Here is a 12,904-nt window from a genome sequence, read left to right on the forward strand (position 1 = left end):
ACTCTCTCCAGATTCTCATCCTACCTATAAGACTGTTCTCTTTCTGTCTCCTCTGCTGGATCCTCCTCTAGATCACTCCTGATAACTGTAGGTATCCCTCAGGGTTCTGTCCTATGTCTTCTTCTCTTCTTCCCACTTAATATTACTTCACTTGGTGATTTCATCAGCTTTATGGATATAATTATCATCTGTTCTGATGACTCAAATCTCTCTTTTGCTACAGCCTTTTATCTCCAGCTGCCTTTCAAATACCTCCATTTAGATGTTTGTAGCATACCAGGCATGTTAACATCTTGGAAGTATGATTGATGTATTGATATTGTATCCTATATGTTCATTTACCAGACACATGGTCAGATCACTTGATGTTCATTGTATGGAAAGGGACAGTCCAAAGGACTAGCACAAAGGACAAGCAAATTCCTGCAAATTCCTGGGCTGGGGGTTGACAGCCAGTGTCCTGGCTTGGACTACATTCATTTACAAATCGCAGGTTGGTTTAATCTCCTCCTCTTTGATTCCGTCATTGTCAATGCTACCAATGTAAAAACCTATATCATGTCATGTATTCATTAATCACCTCCCATTTGACATTCCTAAGGTCCCCAATCAAGGCTGGGGAATATGTGCAAGCCTCCTCTTCCCTTCTCTTCTCTTCCATCTCTTGCTCTCACAGTGGTTACTCTCCCTCTTGCCTCTTACAATCTTAATCTTGCTGTGGCCTATTACGTTCCTTGTGTCTGACTGATGCAGCTGCCCTGCACATCTCCCATTAATCTCTTGGCCCTGTGGTCCACGGGGGATGTCCCAGAGCTCTCAGCTCCATGCAGGTTCTCTTGGTCCTTATAATTTCTCCACTTGCTTTCTCTTTCTAGAGAGGTAATGACAGAGCTTGCATCTCCCCAGGTGTTTTAACTTGAGGTCTCTGAGTCTTTATTCCTGTGTCTCTTGCCCTGACTGCCTTCTCTTTCTCACATCCATATTCCTCTAGCCTCCATTCTCCTTCTCAGGACACCCACCCACAGATAAATAATATAGGACTCTGTGGTGGGTCTCTATAATGTTCATCAGATATCTTAAACTAAACAAGTCCAAAATGGAACTCATGATCTTTTCTCCTAAATCCTCCTTACCCCTTCCCTATTACTGAACAGGCAATACCATTTTCCCCAGTCTCTTAGATGAAAAAACTAGGTGTTATCCTTGACTCCTCATTATCACTCACCCCTTCTATTTAATCTGTTGCCATGTCCTGTCAATTTCATCTTTAAACCCTCTCTCCAATAAGTCTCTTTTTCTCTTCTGCCATTGACACCATTCTGGTAAAGGTCCTCAACACCTCACTAATGGACTATTGCAATAGGCGATTGATAGAATCCCTCCGCCTCAACGTTCTTTCCACATGAACCCACCAAAGTGACTTTTCTAAATGGAAGGTCTGGCTATGTCATCCTCTTCTCAATAAATTCTAGGGGCTCCCTCTTACTCCTAGGATCATATACAAAATACTCTCTTTGGCATTCAAAGCCTTTCATAACCTAGCACCCTTTTCCAATCTTCTTTTACCTTACTCTGCAACACTTACTCTTCAGTGCAGTAATAATGGCATCCTGGCTGTTCCAGGAACAAGATTCTATCTCTGGAGGCAGTATTTCTTGTCTCTAGACATTCTTTCAGACCTTCCCCTCATACAGGGAATATTCTCTCCTCAGCTTTGCCTACTGAGTTCCCTGGTTTCTCTAAAGATCCCAATTAAAATCCCATCTTTTACAGGAAGCCTTTTCCAACCTCTTTTAATTCCAATGCCTTCTCCCTGTTATTTCCTATGTATCCTTTATATAACTTTGGGTATATCTGTTTGTTTGTTGTCTCCCACATTAGACTGTAAATTCCTTGAGGGCAGGATCTGGGATAAAGATAATGCCCAGTTTTGGAAAGGAGCTTACAGTCTAATGGGGCAGTTCACAATGGGTTTTAAACATCTACTGGACATCAGTTGGAGACTTGTGGAAAGCAGTGGGAGACCCCAGATTGGAGTCAGCAAAGATCTCTTTTGTCTCTTGTTGTATTCCCAGCTCTTAGCACAGTTCTGGCCACATAGTGGATGCTTAATAAATGCTTATTGATTGATTGGTTGATTGTCTTGGAGTCAGAAGACCTGTTACTTACAGAACTCTGTGTACCTTAGGTAAGGCAGTATTCACTTGTGAACCTCAGTCTCTTCATCTGTAAAACAAGGGGATTGGAAGAAACGATGGCTAAGGTCCCCTTTAGGGCTAAAGCTGTGGGATTCAGTGAAGTATAAGACACCTTCCTTCTCGCCCCACCCTACCCCTTTTTTCTTTCTGCAAATGCAGTCAATACCATTTCCATCCACCCACCGCCACTCTGGCCGGCTAAGTCCTCCCAGAGGGAAGGCAGGGGTAGCTCCTTCATTAAGGTCCCTCAGAGCCGAGCCAGGCACGGAAGATGGAAAATCACCCCGCCTGAACCCTGGCTGCCTCCCCGGGAGCTTGACAGAGCGCAGGGGTTCCCGAGGGGCATGAGCGAGGAAGGAGGGCGGGCGGCAGCATCCGCCCCAGCCGCGCAGCAGCAGCCACGGGAGGCGGAGCGTTGCACCTGGCGCCGGGTCCTCCTCGCTGAGCCCTGAAACGGGTCCAGCCGGTAGCGTGCAGTTGCCTGCCCGCCCGCCCGCCTGCTTAGGGAGGAGGACAAGGAGAAGGAAGAGGGGGAGGTCGCGGCCGGGACTGGGTGAGCTCCCTCGCTCGCTCGCTGCCTACACCGCCCCTCGGAGTTCCCACCCCCGCCTGCCAGCATCTCTGCCTCCCCGTGTCGCCACCCCCCAGGAAGAGACAGCAGAGGGGCCGGGACCCAGAAATGGTGCTAGTCGCCCCGACGGTCCCCGCCGCTCCTCCGCCCCTCCCGGTTTCCTGCAGCGGCTCCGCACCTGCTGCCAGCGGCCGCCGCCCGGGGGAAAAGACTCCGAGCGCCTCCCGGAGCTAAGAGCTGCCGCCTCTAGCCAGGTGAGTCAGCCCAGGCTCCGGGTCTCTGGCCCGACAGTTCACGGTTAGGGATGGGAGAGCTCCCTGGCACTGCCCGTCGGTGCCGTCGATTGTCAATCCCAGCCAGTCCTCCAGCACCCAACTCCGCCCGCTAGCCCGGCTTTAGGAGTCTGGGGGTCTGGGATGCCCAGCGCTATCCCTCGCCACCTCCTTCCCCGAGGCGAATTGGCCGGCCCCGAGCAGTTCCGGGAGGAGTGGGGGTGGGGTTATGAGAAGGGGAGGGGGGCGACTGTGCCAGTGTCCCAGGGGGAGGAGAGATGGTCTGTTGGGGGCCCTGTAGGGAGGCTGGTAATTCACATGCATCTCGTGTGCTTGTCTCATGTCTCAGTCACTCTTGCCCTCCGCTATCTCGCTTGTTTGCTGGCTTCCCCCCTTCCTTTCATTCTGTGGTTGTTTGGAGGTGGGTTTTGTTGTTTGTTTTTGTGTGCCTGGGCAAGGCTGCCAACCCTACCCAGAAAGGCACAGGGCAGGACTTCCGCAAACGTAACCTGAGCTTTGAGAAAACAAAGGGGCTGCGGAGTCAGTCTACTGTTGTTTCTGCTGCTGCTTAGGCGGCTGTTGTTTGTAGGGAGGAGAGAGACAAATGTCCTCAGCCTCCTCCTTTCTGAAGGTTCCACCCTCACTCCTGATAATAAATATCCGTCAGGAGACTTAGGTACAGACGTTCTCCGTAGGAGACACACAGAAGCCTCTTTCCATCTTTCCACCCAAGAGGCACAGTGACTAAGATATGCCCACTTCCACTGTAGGAGGAAGAAATTGACATCTCATTTTTCACCAGCTACTCACGAACTGGAAGAATTTTTCCCGACATTCTCCAAGAGGAACTTTCCACATTCAGTGCAGGCAACAGACTCGAAAACCAGGGCCAGACTGAATATACAAAACACTGAGGAGTACTGTGTCCTCAGAGGTGAATGAAAATCCCCTGTAGGATCTGAGCAGTGAGAAGCAGACAAAATTAATCAATAAACATATATTAAGTACTTGCTCTGTGGAGGAATGGAACAGCCTTCAAGGGGCTTAACTTTCTAAAGGTGGTGGTGGGGAGGACAGGAGAGAGAACATATACACAAATATATAGTACAAACAGTCCCAAATCAAATGCAAAATTAATTACAACCAGTTTTGGAGAGAGCTGCATTTTCGTAGAGGATGTAGAATTTGATCTGAACCTTGAAGGAAGGAAGGGATTCTACAAGTTGGAAGGGAGTGTATTTCAGACACTGGGATCAGCCAAATACAAAGGCACTGAGATGGGGTATACTTTGTGAAGATCAGGAACAAGGTCGAGTTTAGCTGGACCATAGAGTAATGGAAAGAGAATGATGTATGGTAGAGGGTGGGGAGCAAGTTCTGAAGGGCGACAAAAGCTAAACAGATTAGTTTAGCTACCTTCTCTCACCAGATCTACTCTCTGGAATATAGGTAAATAATTTACTCTTAAATTCAGAACACTGAAAAATTCTTTATTTGCTTTCACTACCTGCTAGATATTCTACTTTATTTTTTAGTTATAAAAATTATCAGGCACCTTTTTTCACATAGATATCATTTATGACAGATGACAAGTGGAACAGGGTAAACATGGTCTTTCTAGTCTATTGCAGTAGAAATGAATATTGGACCTGGGTTCTCACCTTATATTTCTGATGTTAATTACCTATGGTCTTAAGCAAGTCACTTAGTTACCTTGGACCTCAATTTCATCTGTAAATTCAGGGAAATTCACTGGATCAGAGCCTTTTGAAGAGTTAGAATGGACTATCAAGAGGATATATAATCCAGTTTGCTAAATTTAAGGATAAAGAATTTGGGGCCAGTGACTCACCCTTGGTGGCACAGGTAATAAGTGGTAGGTTGGACATTAGAATCAAGGTCTTCTGTTTACAGACCTAGGGTTTTTATGAGGCTTCTGACAAGATGACCTCTAAGAACCCTTTAAACTCCAACTTTGTAGGATTCTTCTGTGAAAATCTGACAGCGAGATACAAATGAATATAAAGAGCATATGCATTCAGTTGCCTATTAAACACTGACCAAAGATACCTGATAAATATTTATAGCACAGTGTTATCTATTGTTTTGGTATGATACTCTTTTTAGCACATTTATATGCCTAAGGAGGAGGATGTCTGGATAGCCAAATATGACCACACATCATTGAGCACAGTAGGGAATGCTTGATATTTATGTACTTAGGATGCTGCTCACTAGTTGAGATCAAGGGCATTTTAAGTCAGAAAGTGGGAGCTGAATAATTTGTATTTATCAGAAGTTATTAAAAGAACATAAGGATAGTTAGGAAGAAGTTTGTACATTGCTGTTAAATTAGATGTAGGAGGTTTTGGGAAGATAGGAGAGGGGAAAAGCTAGTATTTCTATGATGTAGTTAGATCACTGAACATATTTTCAACAATTATTTCTTTTCAAACAGTTCCTGTGTGTAAGCTGAGGCCTTTACTACACAAATACACACAAAAATAAGATAATTTCAAAGACAAACACCAACAGGACATGGGCTGGTTTATTAAGAAGTTGATCATCCAGTTTTTTTATTGTTCAAGATCTTCCATTCCCCCTCCCCCTACTTTAAAGCCTCCTTCTGCTTCCTGTCTCTTCCCACTAATAGAACTTAACTTGAGTGTGCATGTGTTAATGTTATCTATGTGGTCTCCTGAGTATATTTATACCTCCTTTGTGTTGGTCCATTTGGTTCCACTGCCTGTTAAAGTACAATACAGCTCAAAGAAAGCCTATTATTGGGCATGCATAGTTTTGTTTTTACATAACTTTTATATATGTTTATACATTACATCAGAGGCAGTATGATATGTGACTAGAGGGCTCACTATGGAGTCAGGAAACCTTGTTTTCAATTTTTCCTCTTCGAGGGACAAATCACTTAACTCTTATTGCCCTTCAGGTAACTCTGAGACTCTAAATTAATGAGGAGATATTGATTGATATATATATATATATATATATATATATATATATCATTTAATGGTAATTCCCTGAACAGATGAAATGATATATATTAAGACAGATTACAGCCCTTGTTACTAAATGTATACTCTATGTAACATATATGCATTTATATACAGTGAAATTCCCCATTAAATGGTATACTGAAACTTGTAGTGGGTTTGATTCAAATTTTACTTTTTTCCCCTTTCTCTGATGGAAGTGCCAAGGTACAATGAAGTTACTATCAGCATTTTTAAAAATCTAAAAAGTATAAAAATATGTAACCTTAATAATCAGTTTAACTTGTATCTATATGTATGAATAAATAGGTAATTTGATCTATTTCAGTGAATTCAATTTATGCCAAACTCAGTGTTTTTCATTTATCTCTGTCCATGATGATCATGAGTATTCAAAGATTTACTATATATTTAAGTGATCAAGAATATTATTAGGATAGAAGACAGAAAATCTAGATGGTAGAAACTAAGGAGATTAGAATAGGTTCTAGGTATTTCAGGCATGGGGGGAGAAGGGAAAACTGACCTTTTTAGGAAGCAGTGTGACATAATGGGTACACTGTTGGAATTAATAAAACTTGAATCTGAATCTTTCTCACACATTGTGTGGTCCTGGGCAAGTAAGTCTCTATGAGTCTTAGTTTCCTCATCAGTAAAAGGAAGATAATAAGGGGGCAGCTGGGTGGCTCAGTGGATTGAGAATCAGGCCTAGAGACAGGAGGTCCTAGATTCAAATCTGACCTCAGACACTTCCCAGCTATGTGACCCTGGGCAAGTCACTTAACCCCCATTGCCTAGCCCTTACCACTCTTCTGCCTTGGAGCCAATATTGGCTCCAAGACAGAAGGTAAGAAGGTAAGAAGGTTTTTTTTTTAAAGGAAGATAATAATAGTTACAATTCTTACCCAACTGGATTTGGGGGAGAATCAAATGAGATACTTTATGTAAAGCTCTTTTGCAGATTTTAAAAACACTCTATAAATGTCAGCTCCTGTTCTTAGACACCTGGTTTTTATCATTTCTGATGGTTACTTGTAGCTTACATTTCAGCTCTGATGCCCCTGTTTTTACCCAGGATACTTTTGTGGTGTTTGATAGATACATAGATTTAAGTACAGTTTATATTAGTACAGAAAAAATTCCATTGGGTAGAGAGAGATGTCACTTAGTGTTGGTGCCCTCTGTAGTTATCCAGAAGGTGAGACCACTTCCAGTTAGGGGAGGAAAGATGCTCTGTCAATTAAAAAATTGGAGCAACCTTTTTTTTTTTAACTACAGTTGCTAATTTGTTAGTGATATAACAGAAAAATAATAAGCTCTGCTGTTTATGTGGTCCATGTTATCTACAAGCCACAGTTATGCATATTATTATGTAAAATATATTAAGACAAGTCATTTTAAAAGACAGATGAAAAGTATTTCCCTTAAGCCTTAGCTCAAGTTAAATCCACCTAACTTGCAGAATTTAGAGGAGGGTAAACCTTTGTGAGTGTGTGTGTTGATATACATTGGGTTCTTTTAAAAATTACAAACATATAGCTGTAGAAGAATATTTTGGAAGATATTATTTTCACATCAGTTTAAGGATGAGATATTCAGAAAACTTTAATCTTCCATCCAGCATATCATTCATTTAAAAGTTCTAATTGTATTTCAGGTTATGAAAGTGGGATCCAGGAAGCTCTGTTGCTAGGTAACTACCCAATAAGCTCAGAGAAATCAACACAGAGTTCTATTTTTGGCCAATTGAGTCATAGAAAACCTAAGATTCTCCTGGAAAAATTAATTTGCCATTACCCATAGCATACATGGCATTTGGATTATGAGTTAAAGTATTTTCAATCCAGAAGACTAAAGAAAAGATATTTTTCATAGGCTGGGGGCCAGGAAGAAGAGAACTAGATTAAGAAAATTCCATGATCTGAATGTAGGGAAGGGAGGAAAGGGAATAACCATTTATGGAGAACCTTCTATATGCCAGGTGCTATGCCAAATGCCTTTTTAGAAATATCTTATTTGAGCCTCATGATAACTCTGAAACATTGGTGCTGTTATTATTCCCATTTTTATTATTAAAGAAATTTAGACAGAATCTAAGTGACTTACCCAGGTCCACTGGCAAGCTGTTAAGTGTCCAACAATGAGATCTACCTGACTCCAAGAGAGCTAGTGTAGAAAGAAAAGGTAAGGGGGTCCTGGAGAGAGAACACTTGTGCAAAAATACAGGAAGTAAATGGTGATTCTTTTTAAAAGAGACTGAGAAAGAACTGTCAGCAGATCTTAGTAGAATTAGAAAAGGATTGCCTGAGGTCAAGAGAAGAGGAAATATTCTAAAAGAGGAGATGATCATTGCTATCAAAAGCTGAAACTTAGAATTGGGAATGGGAAAATGCCATTGAATTTTACAGTTAAGATGTCACTAAATCGGTAAACATTTATGAAGTCTGTGCTAGGCATTACAGTAAGCACTAAGGATGCAAAAAGAGGCAAAATAATTCCCTGCCCTCCAGGGGCTCATAATCTAGTAGAGAAGAAAAAATAAAAGCAAACACATAGAAATCAAGCTATATACAGAATAAATAGGAAATCATTAACATAGAGAAGGCACTAGAAATTAAGAAGGGTTAGAAAAGGGTTCTTTTAGAAGGTGAGATTTTAGTTGGGACTTAAAGGAAGCCAGGAAGGTCAGTAGTCAGAGAGGAGGAGGGAGAGCATTCCAGGCTTCAGGGAATAACTAGAAAGAAGGCCCAGAGCTGAGAGATGGATTATCTTTTTTGAGAAACAGTCAGCAGTCCAGTTTTATGAATCAAAGAGTACTCCTGAGGAGTAAGATGTGAGAAGATTGGAAAGGTGGGAAGAAGCAAGTCTATGAAGGGCTTTGAATGCCAAACAGATGATTTTGTACTTGATAGGGAACAACTGGAGTTTATTGAGCAGAAGGGTGAAATGATTGGATGTGTGACCATTAGGGGAAATCACTTTGATTCTTGAACAGGGAATGAATTCGAGTGAGAAGAGACTCGAAACAGGCAGCCCCACCAGCAGGCTATTGCAATAAGCCAAGCATGAGGTATGATGAGGACTTGCACTAGAGTGGTAGCAGGGTCAGAAGAGAGAAGATACACAAGAGATGTCCCAGAAATTAAATTGAAAGGCCTTGGCAAAGTATATGGGGGTTGAGAGGTAGTCAGGAGTCTAAGATGATTCCTAGGTTGTGAATCTGATGCACTGGGATGATGGTGATGCCTACTGTTATAATAGGGTAGGTAGTGTTTAGTGGGGCAAATAATGAGTACCATTTTTGACATACTGAGTTTAATATGACTACTGAATATCCAATTCAAGATGTCTGAAAGGCAGTCAGAGAGATGTGAGATTGAAGGTCAGCAGAGAGGTTGGGTCATGTTATGTAAATATGAAAATCATTCCCATAGAGATGGAGCTGAAAAGAAATAAACTAGGAGGAGAAGAAGAAAAAAATATGGAATATTCTATGGATTTGCTAATCATCAAGGTTCAGAGTAACTTTGGACAAAGAAGTCTCAGTTGAGTTTATCATTCAGAAGCCAGGTTGCAAGGAATTGAGTGGTGAATAGATGCTATTTTTAGGATTTTGGCACTTAAAGTGAGAAGAGATGTAGAAGACCTTTGAGGAATGCCAGGATCAAATAAAATAAAAACTAAGGATAGGTTAGATCTGAACACTTTTGTAGAAAGTAGGCAAGTTGAGATGGAGGAAGAGAGAAAAAAATCAGAGATTTTAAAAAGAACATGGCAGAGATAGAGTCAAGAAGTAGAAGGAATCACTCCTCTTCAGAGAATGGAGTTAATGATGGGGAAGAGGGTACATATCATGAAAGGAAGTTTTAATGTAGACGGGGGGAAAAAGGAAAACTCAAGCTGGATGACTTCTATTTTCTCATTAAAGTAGGAGAGTAAGCATCTGTTGCAGGTCAATTGGGGAGTGGGGAAGTATAGAAACTAGAAGATCCTAGAATGTTTGCATCAGCAGTTGAGGGCAATGGGGTAGAGTCAAGAAAGAATTGAGAAAGGAAAACATTTCTGTATTGTGGCTAGCTGTGAATGCTAATTTGAGTCTGGAAAACATGAATTTGTAGAGGGCCCATTTGTCTTGATTGTGTAGCTTCTTTTTTTGGCATTCAGAAACTTAATAGTGTGAGTTCAGAAGGTGGAAGATGTCTTGTACATTGTTGTTGACTGTCTTAATTACAAGGTGTTGGTGTTTTTTTTTTGTAAAATTATATTTGCATAATAAACATATGCCAGCATGAAGTTCCTCTTCCCCTTTTTTTCATTACCACTCTCAAATCTCATTAAAGCTTATGTGATTATCCTTTAAAGAGGTGAGAGAATTATTTTCATAGCATATATTTTAAAATGACCCTTCCATGATAATGTTTTTTTCATTAATAGGATATAGATTATACCTTTATGTTTTTCATAAACCTGGAGGAAAAGTTCTGTCAACAAGGTTGACATCATGTGGTATTGCTTTAGTAAGATTATTATGACTACTCTAACTGAATATAAAGTAAGTATACATATAATAAACATATACATCACTATTTGAGAATATAATGCTTTCAAGGGAATAATTTGAAGTTGACAAATTAAGAGAAAAACATTGAAGGTAGTCAGATATGTATACAGAAAAAATAAAATTTAGTAGCATTAAAAATAATTAGATTTGAGAATCCAAAGCCTAGACATTTTGATCATTTTCCTTATATTTTACTTTCTCCCCATCTGTTGATAGTCTCTGAAATTTTCACCAACTGACTCAGTCAACAAGACATTTTTGAGAACCAGAAGTTCAGTGCCATATTCTACTGCTGGTTCCAGACCCTCTTCTTCAGATGACTGTGGTCTAATGCAGTACTGAAATAGGAACAAAGCCTTGTTTCCACTTTCAACTCAAACTGTGTTGAAACTTGAAATGTATTTTCCTCCATATATAATGTTATAAATAGTGGCAAGCTAGGTTACATGAATTCCACCAACCAATTTCCCATTTTAAGCCATTTTAAGAGAGAAGATTCCCTATAAATACAAGCATTTATTTGAATTTCATTCTCTGCTCCAGTTAGTTGTGTGATATTAAATAAATCAATTTTGGTTCTGTTTTAATAAAGCATATGCAATTTCACTTTAAAATATACCATGCATTGTATTCTTATTAATTCATTTAAAACATTTTCACTGTTCTATCCTAAAAAATCTATTCCCCTTGTTGGAGAGGGTAGGATTCAGAAGATAGGAACCAAAGCTTCATATTCCAGGCTATGATAATAAAAATTTGATTATTTGCTGTTCCCTAGCCACCTGGCTTATGTAAGAGGCAGGAGGAAAATGTGTTCTTTGATTTTTCACAGACTATACTTTTCTGGCACAAGCTTAATCACAAGCCTGACATTGACAAATAAGAATTTAGCTCTACAGTAGGGATAAAAGATTCAGGTTATAAAATCATCTTTGCTATTTATACTGTGTTGTTATAACACAGGATATGTTGAAATCAGGCTCCTTTTTTGTTTCTGGAGCCATCATAAGTTTGAAGGCTTCTCTTTCTTCTTCAGCTCCCTTCCAATCCCAACTCCTAGTAGGAAGAAAATAATTTCTTCTCCTAAAATTCCTGTCCCTTTAATACTTTGAAGTAGAAAGTATGTAATATAGGACTTGGGTTCTTAGCATTTTAGACTTATTGTTTTACCAATATTATTTTTTCACTGTAGGATCTGGATGTCTCACAATACTTTTGTATTTTAAATAATTAGCTATATTATTAGCCATTATTATTATTATATATTAGCCTTAGATCTACTTAACAACAAGTAGGTTTTATCAGGCTCATAAGTTCACAAACATCCATCAAGAAGATGAATATCTGAAAGAAAAATTTGATGAAAAGCTTTGATACACTATCATCAAAGATAATAGGAGGTCCTGTTTGATTTTAAAAGTATATCAGAAGGGCAGAGAGGTGGGACAGTGAATAGAGTGCTAGGCCTAGAGTCAGGAGGACCTGGATTTAAATGAAGCCTCAGACACTTCTTAGCTGTGTGACCATGGGTAAGTCACTTAACCCTAATAGCCTATCTTTGCCCCTCTGTCTTAGAGTATTTACTAGGACATTTTAACTTAGGGGAAAATCATCTTTGAAATAACATATTTAAGAAAACACCACAAGTATCATACTACTATCCATTTAAAAAAACTACTCATACTCATTGGCATAGGAATATAATCTCATCATCACCACTAACAAACACTTTTTAATTAGGAAAGATTCATTTTCTCTCCCTCATATTCCCCTTTAATTAAAAAAGAAAAAGAAAACCTTTTAAACAAATATGCACAGTCAAGCAAAATAAATCCCCATGTTAACAATTTCCAAAATGTATATCTATTTTGCGTCATAGGCCATTCCCTCTCAGTTAATGTCCATATTTCACCATTGGTCCTCCAGAATCATAATTGGTCATTGCATTGATTAGAGTTCTTAAATTGTTCAAAGTGGGGGCAGCTGGGTGGCTAAATGGATTGAGAGCCTGGCCCCTAGAGACAGGAGGTCCTAGGTTCAAATCTGGCCTCAGACACTTCTCAGCTGTGTGACCCTGGACAAGTCACTTGACCCCCATTGCCTAGTCCTTACCACTCTTCTGCCTTGGAACCAATACACAGTATTGACTCCAAGACAGAAGGTAAGGGTTTAAAAAAATTTTTTTAAATAAATTGTTAAAAGTTTTTAACAAACATTTATTGAGAGTTTATCTACTGAATGCACCTGAAAGATGTTCCAGGGCTTCTGTGAGATTTAGACTTGCAATCACA

General features: G+C 40.1%; 1 protein-coding gene across 2 annotated transcripts in view; it reads left to right on the forward strand.

Annotated features, from left to right (window-relative positions):
* The first annotated feature begins 2,172 nt into the window (after positions 1-2,172).
* The window catches only part of MFSD6 (major facilitator superfamily domain containing 6), a 90,334-nt gene continuing 79,602 nt past the window's right edge, over positions 2,173-12,904 (forward strand). The window contains exon 1 of one of the 2 annotated variants that reach the window (XM_007494525.3): positions 2,173-3,023. The gene's annotated coding sequence lies outside the window, so the exon portion shown is untranslated. The remainder of the gene's footprint in view (positions 3,024-12,904) is intronic. The other variant, XM_001378714.5, reaches the window with a different exon arrangement.

This window comes from Monodelphis domestica, chromosome 4 (assembly GCF_027887165.1).
Source record: "Monodelphis domestica isolate mMonDom1 chromosome 4, mMonDom1.pri, whole genome shotgun sequence".
Classification (NCBI taxonomy): Eukaryota; Metazoa; Chordata; class Mammalia; order Didelphimorphia; family Didelphidae; genus Monodelphis; species Monodelphis domestica.